Source organism: Equus caballus, chromosome 27, assembly GCF_041296265.1.
Source record: "Equus caballus isolate H_3958 breed thoroughbred chromosome 27, TB-T2T, whole genome shotgun sequence".
Classification (NCBI taxonomy): Eukaryota; Metazoa; Chordata; class Mammalia; order Perissodactyla; family Equidae; genus Equus; species Equus caballus.
The window spans coordinates 761,292-781,640 of NC_091710.1; positions in this window are offsets into that span (position 1 = coordinate 761,292).

Here is a 20,349-nt window from a genome sequence, read left to right on the forward strand (position 1 = left end):
GGCCTGTGAAACGCAGTTTCTTTGCAGGCCTGATGTGGCTGATGTACTACTTCTGCTCTGGGTGTGCTACTTTGCCCTAGAGCTGAAAGGCACAACGTGCAGGCTTCTTTCCAAAGGGCGAGTTGGGCCCCACAGCATCTTGCTTCCAGCTCTTTGGGAAGCTAGGAAACAACTCGCTCTGCACAGTGCTCTTAAAGCCTACCGGGAACATCTCTTCCAAAGGCCTGTGAAACGCAGTTTCTTTGCAGGCCTGATCTGGCTGAAGTAGGACTTCTGCTCTGGGTGTGCTACTTTGCCCTAGAGCTGAAAGGCACAACGTGCAGGCTTCTTTCCAAAGAGCGAGTTGGGCCCCACAGCATCTTGCTTCCAGCTCTTTGGGAAGCTAAGAAACAACTCGCTCTGCACAGTGCTCTTACAGCCTACCGGGAACATCTCTTCCAAAGGCCTGTGAAACGCAGTTTCTTTGCAGGCCTGATCTGGCTGAAGTAGGACTTCTGCTCTGGGTGTGCTACTTTGCCCTAGAGCTGAAAGGCACAACGTGCAGGCTTCTTTCCAAAGGGCGAGTTGGGCCCCACAGCATCTTGCTTCCAGCTCTTTGGGAAGCTAAGAAACAACTCGCTCTGCACAGTGCTCTTACAGCCTACCGGGAACATCTCTTCCAAAGGCCTGTGAAACGCAGTTTCTTTGCAGGCCTGATGTGGCTGATGTAGGACTTCTGCTCTGGGTGTGCTACTTTGCCCTAGAGCTGAAAGGCACAACGTGCAGGCTTCTTTCCAAAGGGCGAGTTGGGCCCCACAGCATCTTGCTTCCAGCTCTTTGGGAAGCTAAGAAACAACTCGCTCTGCACAGTGCTCTTACAGCCTACCGGGAACATCTCTTCCAAAGGCCTGTGAAACGCAGTTTCTTTGCAGGCCTGATGTGGCTGATGTAGGACTTCTGCTCTGGGTGTGCTACTTTGCCCTAGAGCTGAAAGGCACAACGTGCAGGCTTCTTTCCAAAGGGCGAGTTGGGCCCCACAGCATCTTGCTTCCAGCTCTTTGGGAAGCTAAGAAACAACTCGCTCTGCACAGTGCTCTTACAGCCTAGTGGGAACATCTCTTCCAAAGGCCTGTGAAACGCAGTTTCTTTGCAGGCCTGATCTGGCTGAAGTAGGACTTCTGCTCTGGGTGTGCTACTTTGCCCTAGAGCTGAAAGGCACAACGTGCAGGCTTCTTTCCAAAGGGCGAGTTGGGCCCCACAGCATCTTGCTTCCAGCTCTTTGGGAAGCTAAGAAGCAACTCGCTCTGCACAGTGCTCTTACAGCCTAGTGGGAACATCTCTTCCTAAGGCCTGTGAAACGCAGTTTCTTTGCAGGCCTGATCTGGCTGAAGTAGGACTTCTGCTCTGGGTGTGCTACTTTGCCCTAGAGCTGAAAGGCACAACGTGCAGGCTTCTTTCCAAAGGGCGTGTTGGGGCCCACAGCATCTTGCTTCCAGCTCTTTGGGAAGCTAAGAAACAACTCACTCTGCACAGTGCTCTTACAGCCTACCGGGAACATCTCTTCCAAAGGCCTGTGAAACGCAGTTTCTTTGCAGGCCTGATCTGCCTGAAGTAGGACTTCTGCTCTGGGTGTGCTACTTTGCCCTAGAGCTGAAAGGCACAACGTGCAGGCTTCTTTCCAAAGGGCGAGTTGGGCCCCACAGCATCTTGCTTCCAGCTCTTTGGGAAGCTAAGAAACAACTCGCTCTGCACAGTGCTCTTACAGCCTACCGGGAACATCTCTTCCAAAGGCCTGTGAAACGCAGTTTCTTTGCAGGCCTGATCTGGCTGAAGTAGGACTTCTGCTCTGGGTGTGCTACTTTGCCCTAGAGCTGAAAGGCACAACGTGCAGGCTTCTTTCCAAAGGGCGAGTTGGGCCCCACAGCATCTTGCTTCCAGCTCTTTGGGAAGCTAAGAAACCACTCGCTCTGCACAGTGCTCTTACAGCCTACCGGGAACATCTCTTCCAAAGGCCTGTGAAACGCAGTTTCTTTGCAGGCCTGATCTGGCTGAAGTAGGACTTCTGCTCTGGGTGTGCTACTTTGCCCTAGAGCTGAAAGGCACAACGTGCAGGCTTCTTTCCAAAGGGCGAGTTGGGCCCCACAGCATCTTGCTTCCAGCTCTTTGGGAAGCTAAGAAACCACTCGCTCTGCACAGTGCTCTTACAGCCTACCGGGAACATCTCTTCCAAAGGCCTGTGAAACGCAGTTTCTTTGCAGGCCTGATCTGGCTGAAGTAGGACTTCTGCTCTGGGTGTGCTACTTTGCCCTAGAGCTGAAAGGCACAACGTGCAGGCTTCTTTCCAAAGGGCGAGTTGGGCCCCACAGCATCTTGCTTCCAGCTCTTTGGGAAGCTAAGAAACCACTCGCTCTGCACAGTGCTCTAACAGCCTAGTGGGAACATGTCTTCCAAAGGCCTGTGAAACGCAGTTTCTTTGCAGGCCTGATCTGGCTGAAGTAGGACTTCTGCTCTGGGTGTGCTACTTTGCCCTAGAGCTGAAAGGCACAACGTGCAGGCTTCTTTCCAAAGGGCGAGTTGGGCCCCACAGCATCTTGCTTCCAGCTCTTTGGGAAGCTAGGAAACAACTCGCTCTGCACAGTGCTCTTACAGCCTACCGGGAACATCTCTTCCAAAGGCCTGTGAAACGCAGTTTCTTTGCAGGCCTGATCTGGCTGAAGTAGGACTTCTGCTCTGGGTGTGCTACTTTGCCCTAGAGGTGAAAGGCACAACGTGCAGGCTTCTTTCCAAAGGGCGAGTTGGGCGCCACAGCATCTTGCTTCCAGCTCTTTGGGAAGCTAAGAAACCAATAGCTCTGCACAGTGCTCTTACAGCCTACCGGGAACATCTCTTCCAAAGGCCTGTAAAACGCAGTTTCGTTGCAGGCCTGATCTGGCTGAAGTAGGACTTCTGCTCTGGGTGTGCTACTTTGCCCTAGAGCTGAAAGGCACAACGTGCAGGCTTCTTTCCAAAGGGCGAGTTGGGCCCCACAGCATCTTGCATCCAGCTCTTTGGGAAGCTAAGAAACAACTCGCTCTGCACAGTGCTCTTACAGCCTAGTGGGAACATCTCTTCCAAAGGCCTGTGAAACGCAGTCTCTTTGCAGGCCTGATCTGGCTGAAGTAGGACTTCTGCTCTGGGTGTGCTACTTTGCCCTAGAGCTGAAAGGCACAACGTGCAGGCTTCTTTCCAAAGGGCGTGTTGGGGCCCACAGCATCTTGCTTCCAGCTCTTTGGGAAGCTAAGAAACAACTCGCTCTGCACAGTGCTCTTTCAGCCTACCGGGAACATCTCTTCCAAAGGCCTGTGAAACGCAGTTTCTTTGCAGGCCTGATCTGGCTGAAGTAGGACTTCTGCTCTGGGTGTGCTACTTTGCCCTAGAGCTGAAAGGCACAACGTGCAGGCTTCTTTCCAAAGGGCGAGTTGGGCCCCACAGCATCTTGCTTCCAGCTCTTTGGGAAGCTAAGAAACAACTCGCTCTGCACAGTGCTCTTACAGCCTACCGGGAACATCTCTTCCAAAGGCCTGTGAAACGCAGTTTCTTTGCAGGCCTGATGTGGCTGATGTACTACTTCTGCTCTGGGTGTGCTACTTTGCCCTAGAGCTGAAAGGCACAACGTGCAGGCTTCTTTCCAAAGGGCGAGTTGGGCCCCACAGCATCTTGCTTCCAGCTCTTTGGGAAGCTAGGAAACAACTCGCTCTGCACAGTGCTGTTACAGCCTACCGGGAACATCTCTTCCAAAGGCCTGTGAAACGCAGTTTCTTTGCAGGCCTGATCTGGCTGAAGTAGGACTTCTGCTCTGGGTGTGCTACTTTGCCCTAGAGCTGAAAGGCACAACGTGCAGGCTTCTTTCCAAAGAGCGAGTTGGGCCCCACAGCATCTTGCTTCCAGCTCTTTGGGAAGCTAGGAAACAACTCGCTCTGCACAGTGCTGTTACAGCCTACCGGGAACATCTCTTCCAAAGGCCTGTGAAACGCAGTTTCTTTGCAGGCCTGATCTGGCTGAAGTAGGACTTCTGCTCTGGGTGTGCTACTTTGCCCTAGAGCTGAAAGGCACAACGTGCAGGCTTCTTTCCAAAGGGCGAGTTGGGCCCCACAGCATCTTGCTTCCAGCTCTTTGGGAAGCTAAGAAACAACTCGCTCTGCACAGTGCTCTTACAGCCTACCGGGAACATCTCTTCCAAAGGCCTGTGAAACGCAGTTTCTTTGCAGGCCTGATGTGGCTGATGTAGGACTTCTGCTCTGGGTGTGCTACTTTGCCCTAGAGCTGAAAGGCACAACGTGCAGGCTTCTTTCCAAAGGGCGAGTTGGGCCCCACAGCATCTTGCTTCCAGCTCTTTGGGAAGCTAAGAAACAACTCGCTCTGCACAGTGCTCTTACAGCCTACCGGGAACATCTCTTCCAAAGGCCTGTGAAACGCAGTTTCTTTGCAGGCCTGATGTGGCTGATGTAGGACTTCTGCTCTGGGTGTGCTACTTTGCCCTAGAGCTGAAAGGCACAACGTGCAGGCTTCTTTCCAAAGGGCGAGTTGGGCCCCACAGCATCTTGCTTCCAGCTCTTTGGGAAGCTAAGAAACAACTCGCTCTGCACAGTGCTCTTACAGCCTAGTGGGAACATCTCTTCCAAAGGCCTGTGAAACGCAGTTTCTTTGCAGGCCTGATCTGGCTGAAGTAGGACTTCTGCTCTGGGTGTGCTACTTTGCCCTAGAGCTGAAAGGCACAACGTGCAGGCTTCTTTCCAAAGGGCGAGTTGGGCCCCACAGCATCTTGCTTCCAGCTCTTTGGGAAGCTAAGAAACAACTCGCTCTGCACAGTGCTCTTACAGCCTAGTGGGAACATGTCTTCCAAAGGCCTGTGAAACGCAGTTTCTTTGCAGGCCTGATCTGGCTGAAGTAGGACTTCTGCTCTGGGTGTGCTACTTTGCCCTAGAGCTGAAAGGCACAACGTGCAGGCTTCTTTCCAAAGGGCGTGTTGGGGCCCACAGCATCTTGCTTCCAGCTCTTTGGGAAGCTAAGAAACAACTCACTCTGCACAGTGCTCTTACAGCCTACCGGGAACATCTCTTCCAAAGGCCTGTGAAACGCAGTTTCTTTGCAGGTCTGATATGGCTGAAGTAGGACTTCTGCTCTGGGTGTGCTACTTTGCCCTAGAGCTGAAAGGCACAACGTGCAGGCTTCTTTCCAAAGGGCGAGTTGGACAAAACAGCGTCTTGCTTCCAGCTCTTTGGGAAGCTAAGAAACAACTCGCTCTGCACAGTGCTCTTTCAGCCTACCGGGAACATCTCTTCCAAAGGCCTGTGAAACGCAGTTTCTTTGCAGGCCTGATCTGGCTGAAGTAGGACTTCTGCTCTGGGTGTGCTACTTTGCCCTAGAGCTGAAAGGCACAACGTGCAGGCTTCTTTCCAAAGGGCGAGTTGGGCCCCACAGCATCTTGCTTCCAGCTCTTTGGGAAGCAAAGAAACAACTCGCTCTGCACAGTGCTCTTACAGCCTACCGGGAACATCTCTTCCAAAGGCCTGTGAAACGCAGTTTCTTTGCAGGCCTGATGTGGCTGATGTAGGACTTCTGCTCTGGGTGTGCTACTTTGCCCTAGAGCTGAAAGGCACAACGTGCAGGCTTCTTTCCAAAGGGCGAGTTGGGCCCCACAGCATCTTGCTTCCAGCTCTTTGGGAAGCTAGGAAACAACTCGCTCTGCACAGTGCTCTTACAGCCTACTGGGAACATCTCTTCCAAAGGCCTGTGAAACGCAGTTTCTTTGCAGGCCTGATCTGGCTGAAGTAGGACTTCTGCTCTGGGTGTGCTACTTTGCCCTAGAGCTGAAAGGCACAACGTGCAGGCTTCTTTCCAAAGAGCGAGTTGGGCCCCACAGCATCTTGCTTCCAGCTCTTTGGGAAGCTAAGAAACAACTCGCTCTGCACAGTGCTCTTACAGCCTACCGGGAACATCTCTTCCAAAGGCCTGTGAAACGCAGTTTCTTTGCAGGCCTGATCTGGCTGAAGTAGGACTTCTGCTCTGGGTGTGCTACTTTGCCCTAGAGCTGAAAGGCACAACGTGAAGGCTTCTTTCCAAAGGGCGAGTTGGGCCCCACAGCATCTTGCTTCCAGCTCTTTGGGAAGCTAAGAAACAACTCGCTCTGCACAGTGCTCTTACAGCCTACCGGGAACATCTCTTCCAAAGGCCTGTGAAACGCAGTTTCTTTGCAGGCCTGATGTGGCTGATGTAGGACTTCTGCTCTGGGTGTGCTACTTTGCCCTAGAGCTGAAAGGCACAACGTGCAGGCTTCTTTCCAAAGGGCGAGTTGGGCCCCACAGCATCTTGCTTCCAGCTCTTTGGGAAGCTAAGAAACAACTCGCTCTGCACAGTGCTCTTACAGCCTAGTGGGAACATCTCTTCCAAAGGCCTGTGAAACGCAGTCTCTTTGCAGGCCTGATCTGGCTGAAGTAGGACTTCTGCTCTGGGTGTGCTACTTTGCCCTAGAGCTGAAAGGCACAACGTGCAGGCTTCTTTCCAAAGGGCGTGTTGGGGCCCACAGCATCTTGCTTCCAGCTCTTTGGGAAGCTAAGAAACAACTCGCTCTGCACAGTGCTCTTTCAGCCTACCGGGAACATCTCTTCCAAAGGCCTGTGAAACGCAGTTTCTTTGCAGGCCTGATCTGGCTGAAGTAGGACTTCTGCTCTGGGTGTGCTACTTTGCCCTAGAGCTGAAAGGCACAACGTGCAGGCTTCTTTCCAAAGGGCGAGTTGGGCCCCACAGCATCTTGCTTCCAGCTCTTTGGGAAGCTAAGAAACAACTCGCTCTGCACAGTGCTCTTACAGCCTACCGGGAACATCTCTTCCAAAGGCCTGTGAAACGCAGTTTCTTTGCAGGCCTGATGTGGCTGATGTACTACTTCTGCTCTGGGTGTGCTACTTTGCCCTAGAGCTGAAAGGCACAACGTGCAGGCTTCTTTCCAAAGGGCGAGTTGGGCCCCACAGCATCTTGCTTCCAGCTCTTTGGGAAGCTAGGAAACAACTCGCTCTGCACAGTGCTGTTACAGCCTACCGGGAACATCTCTTCCAAAGGCCTGTGAAACGCAGTTTCTTTGCAGGCCTGATCTGGCTGAAGTAGGACTTCTGCTCTGGGTGTGCTACTTTGCCCTAGAGCTGAAAGGCACAACGTGCAGGCTTCTTTCCAAAGAGCGAGTTGGGCCCCACAGCATCTTGCTTCCAGCTCTTTGGGAAGCTAAGAAACAACTCGCTCTGCACAGTGCTCTTACAGCCTACCGGGAACATCTCTTCCAAAGGCCTGTGAAACGCAGTTTCTTTGCAGGCCTGATCTGGCTGAAGTAGGACTTCTGCTCTGGGTGTGCTACTTTGCCCTAGAGCTGAAAGGCACAACGTGCAGGCTTCTTTCCAAAGGGCGAGTTGGGCCCCACAGCATCTTGCTTCCAGCTCTTTGGGAAGCTAAGAAACAACTCGCTCTGCACAGTGCTCTTACAGCCTACCGGGAACATCTCTTCCAAAGGCCTGTGAAACGCAGTTTCTTTGCAGGCCTGATGTGGCTGATGTAGGACTTCTGCTCTGGGTGTGCTACTTTGCCCTAGAGCTGAAAGGCACAACGTGCAGGCTTCTTTCCAAAGGGCGAGTTGGGCCCCACAGCATCTTGCTTCCAGCTCTTTGGGAAGCTAAGAAACAACTCGCTCTGCACAGTGCTCTTACAGCCTACCGGGAACATCTCTTCCAAAGGCCTGTGAAACGCAGTTTCTTTGCAGGCCTGATGTGGCTGATGTAGGACTTCTGCTCTGGGTGTGCTACTTTGCCCTAGAGCTGAAAGGCACAACGTGCAGGCTTCTTTCCAAAGGGCGAGTTGGGCCCCACAGCATCTTGCTTCCAGCTCTTTGGGAAGCTAAGAAACAACTCGCTCTGCACAGTGCTCTTACAGCCTAGTGGGAACATCTCTTCCAAAGGCCTGTGAAACGCAGTTTCTTTGCAGGCCTGATCTGGCTGAAGTAGGACTTCTGCTCTGGGTGTGCTACTTTGCCCTAGAGCTGAAAGGCACAACGTGCAGGCTTCTTTCCAAAGGGCGAGTTGGGCCCCACAGCATCTTGCTTCCAGCTCTTTGGGAAGCTAAGAAACAACTCGCTCTGCACAGTGCTCTTACAGCCTAGTGGGAACATCTCTTCCTAAGGCCTGTGAAACGCAGTTTCTTTGCAGGCCTGATCTGGCTGAAGTAGGACTTCTGCTCTGGGTGTGCTACTTTGCCCTAGAGCTGAAAGGCACAACGTGCAGGCTTCTTTCCAAAGGGCGAGTTGGGCCCCACAGCATCTTGCTTCCAGCTCTTTGGGAAGCTAAGAAACAACTCGCTCTGCACAGTGCTCTTACAGCCTACCGGGAACATCTCTTCCAAAGGCCTGTGAAACGCAGTTTCTTTGCAGGCCTGATCTGGCTGAAGTAGGACTTCTGCTCTGGGTGTGCTACTTTGCCCTAGAGCTGAAAGGCACAACGTGCAGGCTTCTTTCCAAAGGGCGAGTTGGGCCCCACAGCATCTTGCTTCCAGCTCTTTGGGAAGCTAAGAAACCACTCGCTCTGCACAGTGCTCTTACAGACTACCGGGAACATCTCTTCCAAAGGCCTGTGAAACGCAGTTTCTTTGCAGGCCTGATCTGGCTGAAGTAGGACTTCTGCTCTGGGTGTGCTACTTTGCCCTAGAGCTGAAAGGCACAACGTGCAGGCTTCTTTCCAAAGGGCGAGTTGGGCCCCACAGCATCTTGCTTCCAGCTCTTTGGGAAGCTAAGAAACAACTCGCTCTGCACAGTGCTCTTACAGCCTACCGGGAACATCTCTTCCAAAGGCCTGTGAAACGCAGTTTCTTTGCAGGCCTGATCTGGCTGAAGTAGGACTTCTGCTCTGGGTGTGCTACTTTGCCCCAGAGCTGAAAGGCACAACGTGCAGGCTTCTTTCCAAAGGGCGAGTTGGGCCCCACAGCATCTTGCTTCCAGCTCTTTGGGAAGCTAAGAAACAACTCGCTCTGCACAGTGCTCTTACAGCCTACCGGGAACATCTCTTCCAAAGGCCTGTGAAACGCAGTTTCTTTGCAGGCCTGATCTGGCTGAAGTAGGACTTCTGCTCTGGGTGTGCTACTTTGCCCTAGAGCTGAAAGGCACAACGTGCAGGCTAATTTCCAAAGGGCGAGTTGGGCAAAACAGCGTCTTGCTTCCAGCTCTTTGGGAAGCTAAGAAACAACTCGCTCTGCACAGTGCTGTTACAGCCTACGGGGAACATCTCTTACAAAGGCCTGTGAAACGCAGTTTCTTTGCAGGCCTGATCTGGCTGAAGTAGGACTTCTGCTCTGGGTGTGCTACTTTGCCCTAGAGCTGAAAGGCTCAACGTGCAGGCTTCTTTCCAAAGGGCGAGTTGGTCCCCACAGCATCTTGCTTCCAGCTCTTTGGGAAGCTAAGAAACAACTCGCTCTGCACAGTGCTCTTACAGCCTACCGGGAACATCTCTTCCAAAGGCCTGTGAAACGCAGTTTCTTTGCAGGCCTGATCTGGCTGAAGTAGGACTTCTGCTCTGGGTGTGCTACTCTGCCCTAGAGCTGAAAGGCACAACGTGCAGGCTTATTTCCAAAGGGCGAGTTGGGCCCCACAGCGTCTTGCTTCCAGCTCTTTGGGAAGCTAAGAAACAACTCGCTCTGCACAGTGCTCTTACAGCCTACCGGGAACATCTCTTCCAAAGGCCTGTGAAACGCAGTTTCTTTGCAGGCCTGATCTGGCTGAAGTAGGACTTCTGCTCTGGGTGTGCTACTTTGCCCTAGAGCTGAAAGGCACAACGTGCAGGCTTCTTTCCAAAGGGCGAGTTGGGCCCCACAGCATCTTGCTTCCAGCTCTTTGGGAAGCTAAGAAACAACTCGCTCTGCACTGTGCTCTTACAGCCTTCCAGGAACATCTCTTCCAAAGGCCTGTGAAACGCAGTTTCTTTGCAGGCCTGATCTGGCTGAAGTAGGACTTCTGCTCTGGGTGTGCTACTTTGCCCTAGAGCTGAAAGGCACAACGTGCAGGCTTCTTTCCAAAGGGCGAGTTGGGCCCCACAGCATCTTGCATCCAGCTCTTTGGGAAGCTAAGAAACAACTCGCTCTGCACAGTGCTCTTACAGCCTAGTGGGAACATCTCTTCCAAAGGCCTGTGAAACGCAGTCTCTTTGCAGGCCTGATCTGGCTGAAGTAGGACTTCTGCTCTGGGTGTGCTACTTTGCCCTAGAGCTGAAAGGCACAACGTGCAGGCTTCTTTCCAAAGGGCGTGTTGGGGCCCACAGCATCTTGCTTCCAGCTCTTTGGGAAGCTAAGAAACAACTCGCTCTGCACAGTGCTCTTTCAGCCTACCGGGAACATCTCTTCCAAAGGCCTGTGAAACGCAGTTTCTTTGCAGGCCTGATCTGGCTGAAGTAGGACTTCTGCTCTGGGTGTGCTACTTTGCCCTAGAGCTGAAAGGCACAACGTGCAGGCTTCTTTCCAAAGGGCGAGTTGGGCCCCACAGCATCTTGCTTCCAGCTCTTTGGGAAGCAAAGAAACAACTCGCTCTGCACAGTGCTCTTACAGCCTACCGGGAACATCTCTTCCAAAGGCCTGTGAAACGCAGTTTCTTTGCAGGCCTGATGTGGCTGATGTAGGACTTCTGCTCTGGGTGTGCTACTTTGCCCTAGAGCTGAAAGGCACAACGTGCAGGCTTCTTTCCAAAGGGCGAGTTGGGCCTCACAGCATCTTGCTTCCAGCTCTTTGGGAAGCTAGGAAACAACTCGCTCTGCACAGTGCTCTTACAGCCTACCGGGAACATCTCTTCCAAAGGCCTGTGAAACGCAGTTTCTTTGCAGGCCTGATCTGGCTGAAGTAGGACTTCTGCTCTGGGTGTGCTACTTTGCCCTAGAGCTGAAAGGCACAACGTGCAGGCTTCTTTCCAAAGAGCGAGTTGGGCCCCACAGCATCTTGCTTCCAGCTCTTTGGGAAGCTAAGAAACAACTCGCTCTGCACAGTGCTCTTACAGCCTACCGGGAACATCTCTTCCAAAGGCCTGTGAAACGCAGTTTCTTTGCAGGCCTGATCTGGCTGAAGTAGGACTTCTGCTCTGGGTGTGCTACTTTGCCCTAGAGCTGAAAGGCACAACGTGCAGGCTTCTTTCCAAAGGGCGAGTTGGGCCCCACAGCATCTTGCTTCCAGCTCTTTGGGAAGCTAAGAAACAACTCGCTCTGCACAGTGCTCTTACAGCCTACCGGGAACATCTCTTCCAAAGGCCTGTGAAACGCAGTTTCTTTGCAGGCCTGATGTGGCTGATGTAGGACTTCTGCTCTGGGTGTGCTACTTTGACCTAGAGCTGAAAGGCACAACGTGCAGGCTTCTTTCCAAAGGGCGAGTTGGGCCCCACAGCATCTTGCTTCCAGCTCTTTGGGAAGCTAAGAAACAACTCGCTCTGCACAGTGCTCTTACAGCCTACCGGGAACATCTCTTCCAAAGGCCTGTGAAACGCAGTTTCTTTGCAGGCCTGATGTGGCTGATGTAGGACTTCTGCTCTGGGTGTGCTACTTTGCCCTAGAGCTGAAAGGCACAACGTGCAGGCTTCTTTCCAAAGGGCGAGTTGGGCCCCACAGCATCTTGCTTCCAGCTCTTTGGGAAGCTAAGAAACAACTCGCTCTGCACAGTGCTCTTACAGCCTAGTGGGAACATCTCTTCCAAAGGCCTGTGAAACGCAGTCTCTTTGCAGGCCTGATCTGGCTGAAGTAGGACTTCTGCTCTGGGTGTGCTACTTTGCCCTAGAGCTGAAAGGCAAAACGTGCAGGCTTCTTTCCAAAGGGCGAGTTGGGCCCCACAGCATCTTGCTTCCAGCTCTTTGGGAAGCTAAGAAACAACTCGCTCTGCACAGTGCTCTTACAGCCTAGTGGGAACATCTCTTCCTAAGGCCTGTGAAACGCAGTTTCTTTGCAGGCCTGATCTGGCTGAAGTAGGACTTCTGCTCTGGGTGTGCTACTTTGCCCTAGAGCTGAAAGGCACAACGTGCAGGCTTCTTTCCAAAGGGCGTGTTGGGGCCCACAGCATCTTGCTTCCAGCTCTTTGGGAAGCTAAGAAACAACTCACTCTGCACAGTGCTCTTACAGCCTACCGGGAACATCTCTTCCAAAGGCCTGTGAAACGCAGTTTCTTTGCAGGCCTGATCTGGCTGAAGTAGGACTTCTGCTCTGGGTGTGCTACTTTGCCCTAGAGCTGAAAGGCACAACGTGCAGGCTTCTTTCCAAAGGGCGAGTTGGGCCCCACAGCATCTTGCTTCCAGCTCTTTGGGAAGCTAAGAAACAACTCGCTCTGCACAGTGCTCTTACAGCCTACCGGGAACATCTCTTCCAAAGGCCTGTGAAACGCAGTTTCTTTGCAGGCCTGATCTGGCTGAAGTAGGACTTCTGCTCTGGGTGTGCTACTTTGCCCTAGAGCTGAAAGGCACAACGTGCAGGCTTCTTTCCAAAGGGCGAGTTGGGCCCCACAGCATCTTGCTTCCAGCTCTTTGGGAAGCTAAGAAACCACTCGCTCTGCACAGTGCTCTTACAGCCTACCGGGAACATCTCTTCCAAAGGCCTGTGAAACGCAGTTTCTTTGCAGGCCTGATCTGGCTGAAGTAGGACTTCTGCTCTGGGTGTGCTACTTTGCCCTAGAGCTGAAAGGCACAATGTGCAGGCTTCTTTCCAAAGGGCGAGTTGGGCCCCACAGCATCTTGCTTCCAGCTCTTTGGGAAGCTAAGAAACCACTCGCTCTGCACAGTGCTCTTACAGCCTACCGGGAACATCTCTTCCAAAGGCGTGTGAAACGCAGTTTCTTTGCAGGCCTGATCTGGCTGAAGTAGGACTTCTGCTCTGGGTGTGCTACTTTGCCCTAGAGCTGAAAGGCACAACGTGCAGGCTTCTTTCCAAAGGGCGAGTTGGGCCCCACAGCATCTTGCTTCCAGCTCTTTGGGAAGCTAAGAAACCACTCGCTCTGCACAGTGCTCTAACAGCCTAGTGGGAACATGTCTTCCAAAGGCCTGTGAAACGCAGTTTCTTTGCAGGCCTGATCTGGCTGAAGTAGGACTTCTGCTCTGGGTGTGCTACTTTGCCCTAGAGCTGAAAGGCACAACGTGCAGGCTTCTTTCCAAAGGGCGAGTTGGGCGCCACAGCATCTTGCTTCCAGCTCTTTGGGAAGCTAAGAAACCACTAGCTCTGCACAGTGCTCTTACAGCCTACCGGGAACATCTCTTCCAAAGGCCTGTAAAACGCAGTTTCGTTGCAGGCCTGATCTGGCTGAAGTAGGACTTCTGCTCTGGGTGTGCTACTTTGCCCTAGAGCTGAAAGGCACAACGTGCAGGCTTCTTTCCAAAGGGCGAGTTGGGCCCCACAGCATCTTGCATCCAGCTCTTTGGGAAGCTAAGAAACAACTCGCTCTGCACAGTGCTCTTACAGCCTAGTGGGAACATCTCTTCCAAAGGCCTGTGAAACGCAGTCTCTTTGCAGGCCTGATCTGGCTGAAGTAGGACTTCTGCTCTGGGTGTGCTATTTTGCCCTAGAGCTGAAAGGCACAACGTGCAGGCTTCTTTCCAAAGGGCGTGTTGGGGCCCACAGCATCTTGCTTCCAGCTCTTTGGGAAGCTAAGAAACAACTCGCTCTGCACAGTGCTCTTTCAGCCTACCGGGAACATCTCTTCCAAAGGCCTGTGAAACGCAGTTTCTTTGCAGGCCTGATCTGGCTGAAGTAGGACTTCTGCTCTGGGTGTGCTACTTTGCCCTAGAGCTGAAAGGCACAACGTGCAGGCTTCTTTCCAAAGGGCGAGTTGGGCCCCACAGCATCTTGCTTCCAGCTCTTTGGGAAGCTAAGAAACAACTCGCTCTGCACAGTGCTCTTACAGCCTACCGGGAACATCTCTTCCAAAGGCCTGTGAAACGCAGTTTCTTTGCAGGCCTGATGTGGCTGATGTACTACTTCTGCTCTGGGTGTGCTACTTTGCCCTAGAGCTGAAAGGCACAACGTGCAGGCTTCTTTCCAAAGGGCGAGTTGGGCCCCACAGCATCTTGCTTCCAGCTCTTTGGGAAGCTAGGAAACAACTCGCTCTGCACAGTGCTCTTACAGCCTACCGGGAACATCTCTTCCAAAGGCCTGTGAAACGCAGTTTCTTTGCAGGCCTGATCTGGCTGAAGTAGGACTTCTGCTCTGGGTGTGCTACTTTGCCCTAGAGCTGAAAGGCACAACGTGCAGGCTTCTTTCCAAAGAGCGAGTTGGGCCCCACAGCATCTTGCTTCCAGCTCTTTGGGAAGCTAAGAAACAACTCGCTCTGCACAGTGCTCTTACAGCCTACCGGGAACATCTCTTCCAAAGGCCTGTGAAACGCAGTTTCTTTGCAGGCCTGATCTGGCTGAAGTAGGACTTCTGCTCTGGGTGTGCTACTTTGCCCTAGAGCTGAAAGGCACAACGTGCAGGCTTCTTTCCAAAGGGCGAGTTGGGCCCCACAGCATCTTGCTTCCAGCTTTTTGGGAAGCTAAGAAACAACTCGCTCTGCACAGTGCTCTTACAGCCTACCGGGAACATCTCTTCCAAAGGCCTGTGAAACGCAGTTTCTTTGCAGGCCTGATGTGGCTGATGTAGGACTTCTGCTCTGGGTGTGCTACTTTGCCCTAGAGCTGAAAGGCACAACGTGCAGGCTTCTTTCCAAAGGGCGAGTTGGGCCCCACAGCATCTTGCTTCCAGCTCTTTGGGAAGCTAAGAAACAACTCGCTCTGCACAGTGCTCTTACAGCCTACCGGGAACATCTCTTCCAAAGGCCTGTGAAACGCAGTTTCTTTGCAGGCCTGATGTGGCTGATGTAGGACTTCTGCTCTGGGTGTGCTACTTTGCCCTAGAGCTGAAAGGCACAACGTGCAGGCTTCTTTCCAAAGGGCGAGTTGGGCCCCACAGCATCTTGCTTCCAGCTCTTTGGGAAGCTAAGAAACAACTCGCTCTGCACAGTGCTCTTACAGCCTAGTGGGAACATCTCTTCCAAAGGCCTGTGAAACGCAGTTTCTTTGCAGGCCTGATCTGGCTGAAGTAGGACTTCTGCTCTGGGTGTGCTACTTTGCCCTAGAGCTGAAAGGCACAACGTGCAGGCTTCTTTCCAAAGGGCGAGTTGGGCCCCACAGCATCTTGCTTCCAGCTCTTTGGGAAGCTAAGAAGCAACTCGCTCTGCACAGTGCTCTTACAGCCTAGTGGGAACATCTCTTCCTAAGGCCTGTGAAACGCAGTTTCTTTGCAGGCCTGATCTGGCTGAAGTAGGACTTCTGCTCTGGGTGTGCTACTTTGCCCTAGAGCTGAAAGGCACAACGTGCAGGCTTCTTTCCAAAGGGCGTGTTGGGGCCCACAGCATCTTGCTTCCAGCTCTTTGGGAAGCTAAGAAACAACTCACTCTGCACAGTGCTCTTACAGCCTACCGGGAACATCTCTTCCAAAGGCCTGTGAAACGCAGTTTCTTTGCAGGCCTGATCTGGCTGAAGTAGGACTTCTGCTCTGGGTGTGCTACTTTGCCCTAGAGCTGAAAGGCACAACGTGCAGGCTTCTTTCCAAAGGGCGAGTTGGGCCCCACAGCATCTTGCTTCCAGCTCTTTGGGAAGCTAAGAAACAACTCGCTCTGCACAGTGCTCTTACAGCCTACCGGGAACATCTCTTCCAAAGGCCTGTGAAACGCAGTTTCTTTGCAGGCCTGATCTGGCTGAAGTAGGACTTCTGCTCTGGGTGTGCTACTTTGCCCTAGAGCTGAAAGGCACAACGTGCAGGCTTCTTTCCAAAGGGCGAGTTGGGCCCCACAGCATCTTGCTTCCAGCTCTTTGGGAAGCTAAGAAACCACTCGCTCTGCACAGTGCTCTTACAGCCTACCGGGAACATCTCTTCCAAAGGCCTGTGAAACGCAGTTTCTTTGCAGGCCTGATCTGGCTGAAGTAGGACTTCTGCTCTGGGTGTGCTACTTTGCCCTAGAGCTGAAAGGCACAACGTGCAGGCTTCTTTCCAAAGGGCGAGTTGGGCCCCACAGCATCTTGCTTCCAGCTCTTTGGGAAGCTAAGAAACCACTCGCTCTGCACAGTGCTCTTACAGCCTACCGGGAACATCTCTTCCAAAGGCCTGTGAAACGCAGTTTCTTTGCAGGCCTGATCTGGCTGAAGTAGGACTTCTGCTCTGGGTGTGCTACTTTGCCCTAGAGCTGAAAGGCACAACGTGCAGGCTTCTTTCCAAAGGGCGAGTTGGGCCCCACAGCATCTTGCTTCCAGCTCTTTGGGAAGCTAAGAAACCACTCGCTCTGCACAGTGCTCTAACAGCCTAGTGGGAACATGTCTTCCAAAGGCCTGTGAAACGCAGTTTCTTTGCAGGCCTGATCTGGCTGAAGTAGGACTTCTGCTCTGGGTGTGCTACTTTGCCCTAGAGCTGAAAGGCACAACGTGCAGGCTTCTTTCCAAAGGGCGAGTTGGGCCCCACAGCATCTTGCTTCCAGCTCTTTGGGAAGCTAGGAAACAACTCGCTCTGCACAGTGCTCTTACAGCCTACCGGGAACATCTCTTCCAAAGGCCTGTGAAACGCAGTTTCTTTGCAGGCCTGATCTGGCTGAAGTAGGACTTCTGCTCTGGGTGTGCTACTTTGCCCTAGAGGTGAAAGGCACAACGTGCAGGCTTCTTTCCAAAGGGCGAGTTGGGCGCCACAGCATCTTGCTTCCAGCTCTTTGGGAAGCTAAGAAACCACTAGCTCTGCACAGTGCTCTTACAGCCTACCGGGAACATCTCTTCCAAAGGCCTGTAAAACGCAGTTTCGTTGCAGGCCTGATCTGGCTGAAGTAGGACTTCTGCTCTGGGTGCGCTACTTTGCCCTAGAGCTGAAAGGCACAACGTGCAGGCTTCTTTCCAAAGGGCGAGTTGGGCCCCACAGCATCTTGCATCCAGCTCTTTGGGAAGCTAAGAAACAACTCGCTCTGCACAGTGCTCTTACAGCCTAGTGGGAACATCTCTTCCAAAGGCCTGTGAAACGCAGTCTCTTTGCAGGCCTGATCTGGCTGAAGTAGGACTTCTGCTCTGGGTGTGCTACTTTGCCCTAGAGCTGAAAGGCACAACGTGCAGGCTTCTTTCCAAAGGGCGTGTTGGGGCCCACAGCATCTTGCTTCCAGCTCTTTGGGAAGCTAAGAAACAACTCGCTCTGCACAGTGCTCTTTCAGCCTACCGGGAACATCTCTTCCAAAGGCCTGTGAAACGCAGTTTCTTTGCAGGCCTGATCTGGCTGAAGTAGGACTTCTGCTCTGGGTGTGCTACTTTGCCCTAGAGCTGAAAGGCACAACGTGCAGGCTTCTTTCCAAAGGGCGAGTTGGGCCCCACAGCATCTTGCTTCCAGCTCTTTGGGAAGCTAAGAAACAACTCGCTCTGCACAGTGCTCTTACAGCCTACCGGGAACATCTCTTCCAAAGGCCTGTGAAACGCAGTTTCTTTGCAGGCCTGATCTGGCTGAAGTAGGACTTCTGCTCTGGGTGTGCTACTTTGCCCTAGAGCTGAAAGGCACAACGTGCAGGCTTCTTTCCAAAGGGCGAGTTGGGCCCCACAGCATCTTGCTTCCAGCTCTTTGGGAAGCTAAGAAACCACTCGCTCTGCACAGTGCTCTTACAGCCTACCGGGAACATCTCTTCCAAAGGCCTGTGAAACGCAGTTTCTTTGCAGGCCTGATCTGGCTGAAGTAGGACTTCTGCTCTGGGTGTGCTACTTTGCCCTAGAGCTGAAAGGCACAACGTGCAGGCTTCTTTCCAAAGGGCGAGTTGGGCCCCACAGCATCTTGCTTCCAGCTCTTTGGGAAGCTAAGAAACCACTCGCTCTGCACAGTGCTCTTACAGCCTACCGGGAACATCTCTTCCAAAGGCCTGTGAAACGCAGTTTCTTTGCAGGCCTGATCTGGCTGAAGTAGGACTTCTGCTCTGGGTGTGCTACTTTGCCCTAGAGCTGAAAGGCACAACGTGCAGGCTTCTTTCCAAAGGGCGAGTTGGGCCCCACAGCATCTTGCTTCCAGCTCTTTGGGAAGCTAAGAAACCACTCGCTCTGCACAGTGCTCTAACAGCCTAGTGGGAACATGTCTTCCAAAGGCCTGTGAAACGCAGTTTCTTTGCAGGCCTGATCTGGCTGAAGTAGGACTTCTGCTCTGGGTGTGCTACTTTGCCCTAGAGCTGAAAGGCACAACGTGCAGGCTTCTTTCCAAAGGGCGAGTTGGGCCCCACAGCATCTTGCTTCCAGCTCTTTGGGAAGCTAGGAAACAACTCGCTCTGCACAGTGCTCTTACAGCCTACCGGGAACATCTCTTCCAAAGGCCTGTGAAACGCAGTTTCTTTGCAGGCCTGATCTGGCTGAAGTAGGACTTCTGCTCTGGGTGTGCTACTTTGCCCTAGAGGTGAAAGGCACAACGTGCAGGCTTCTTTCCAAAGGGCGAGTTGGGCGCCACAGCATCTTGCTTCCAGCTCTTTGGGAAGCTAAGAAACCACTAGCTCTGCACAGTGCTCTTACAGCCTACCGGGAACATCTCTTCCAAAGGCCTGTAAAACGCAGTTTCGTTGCAGGCCTGATCTGGCTGAAGTAGGACTTCTGCTCTGGGTGCGCTACTTTGCCCTAGAGCTGAAAGGCACAACGTGCAGGCTTCTTTCCAAAGGGCGAGTTGGGCCCCACAGCATCTTGCATCCAGCTCTTTGGGAAGCTAAGAAACAACTCGCTCTGCACAGTGCTCTTACAGCCTAGTGGGAACATCTCTTCCAAAGGCCTGTGAAACGCAGTCTCTTTGCAGGCCTGATCTGGCTGAAGTAGGACTTCTGCTCTGGGTGTGCTACTTTGCCCTAGAGCTGAAAGGCACAACGTGCAGGCTTCTTTCCAAAGGGCGTGTTGGGGCCCACAGCATCTTGCTTCCAGCTCTTTGGGAAGCTAAGAAACAACTCGCTCTGCACAGTGCTCTTTCAGCCTACCGGGAACATCTCTTCCAAAGGCCTGTGAAACGCAGTTTCTTTGCAGGCCTGATCTGGCTGAAGTAGGACTTCTGCTCTGGGTGTGCTACTTTGCCCTAGAGCTGAAAGGCACAACGTGCAGGCTTCTTTCCAAAGGGCGAGTTGGGCCCCACAGCATCTTGCTTCCAGCTCTTTGGGAAGCTAAGAAACAACTCGCTCTGCACAGTGCTCTTACAGCCTACCGGGAACATCTCTTCCAAAGGCCTGTGAAACGCAGTTTCTTTGCAGGCCTGATGTGGCTGATGTACTACTTCTGCTCTGGGTGTGCTACTTTGCCCTAGAGCTGAAAGGCACAACGTGCAGGCTTCTTTCCAAAGGGCGAGTTGGGCCCCACAGCATCTTGCTTCCAGCTCTTTGGGAAGCTAGGAAACAACTCGCTCTGCACAGTGCTGTTACAGCCTACCGGGAACATCTCTTCCAAAGGCCTGTGAAACGCAGTTTCTTTGCAGGCCTGATCTGGCTGAAGTAGGACTTCTGCTCTGGGTGTGCTACTTTGCCCTAGAGCTGAAAGGCACAACGTGCAGGCTTCTTTCCAAAGAGCGAGTTGGGCCCCACAGCATCTTGCTTCCAGCTCTTTGGGAAGCTAGGAAACAACTCGCTCTGCACAGTGCTGTTACAGCCTACCGGGAACATCTCTTCCAAAGGCCTGTGAAACGCAGTTTCTTTGCAGGCCTGATCTGGCTGAAGTAGGACTTCTGCTCTGGGTGTGCTACTTTGCCCTAGAGCTGAAAGGCACAACGTGCAGGCTTCTTTCCAAAGGGCGAGTTGGGCCCCACAGCATCTTGCTTCCAGCTCTTTGGGAAGCTAAGAAACAACTCGCTCTGCACAGTGCTCTTACAGCCTACCGGGAACATCTCTTCCAAAGGCCTGTGAAACGCAGTTTCTTTGCAGGCCTGATGTGGCTGATGTAGGACTTCTGCTCTGGGTGTGCTACTTTGCCCTAGAGCTGAAAGGCACAACGTGCAGGCTTCTTTCCAAAGGGCGAGTTGGGCCCCACAGCATCTTGCTTCCAGCTCTTTGGGAAGCTAAGAAACAACTCGCTCTGCACAGTGCTCTTACAGCCTACCGGGAACATCTCTTCCAAAGGCCTGTGAAACGCAGTTTCTTTGCAGGCCTGATGTGGCTGATGTAGGACTTCTGCTCTGGGTGTGCTACTTTGCCCTAGAGCTGAAAGGCACAACGTGCAGGCTTCTTTCCAAAGGGCGAGTTGGGCCCCACAGCATCTTGCTTCCAGCTCTTTGGGAAGCTAAGAAACAACTCGCTCTGCACAGTGCTCTTACAGCCTAGTGGGAACATCTCTTCCAAAGGCCTGTGAAACGCAGT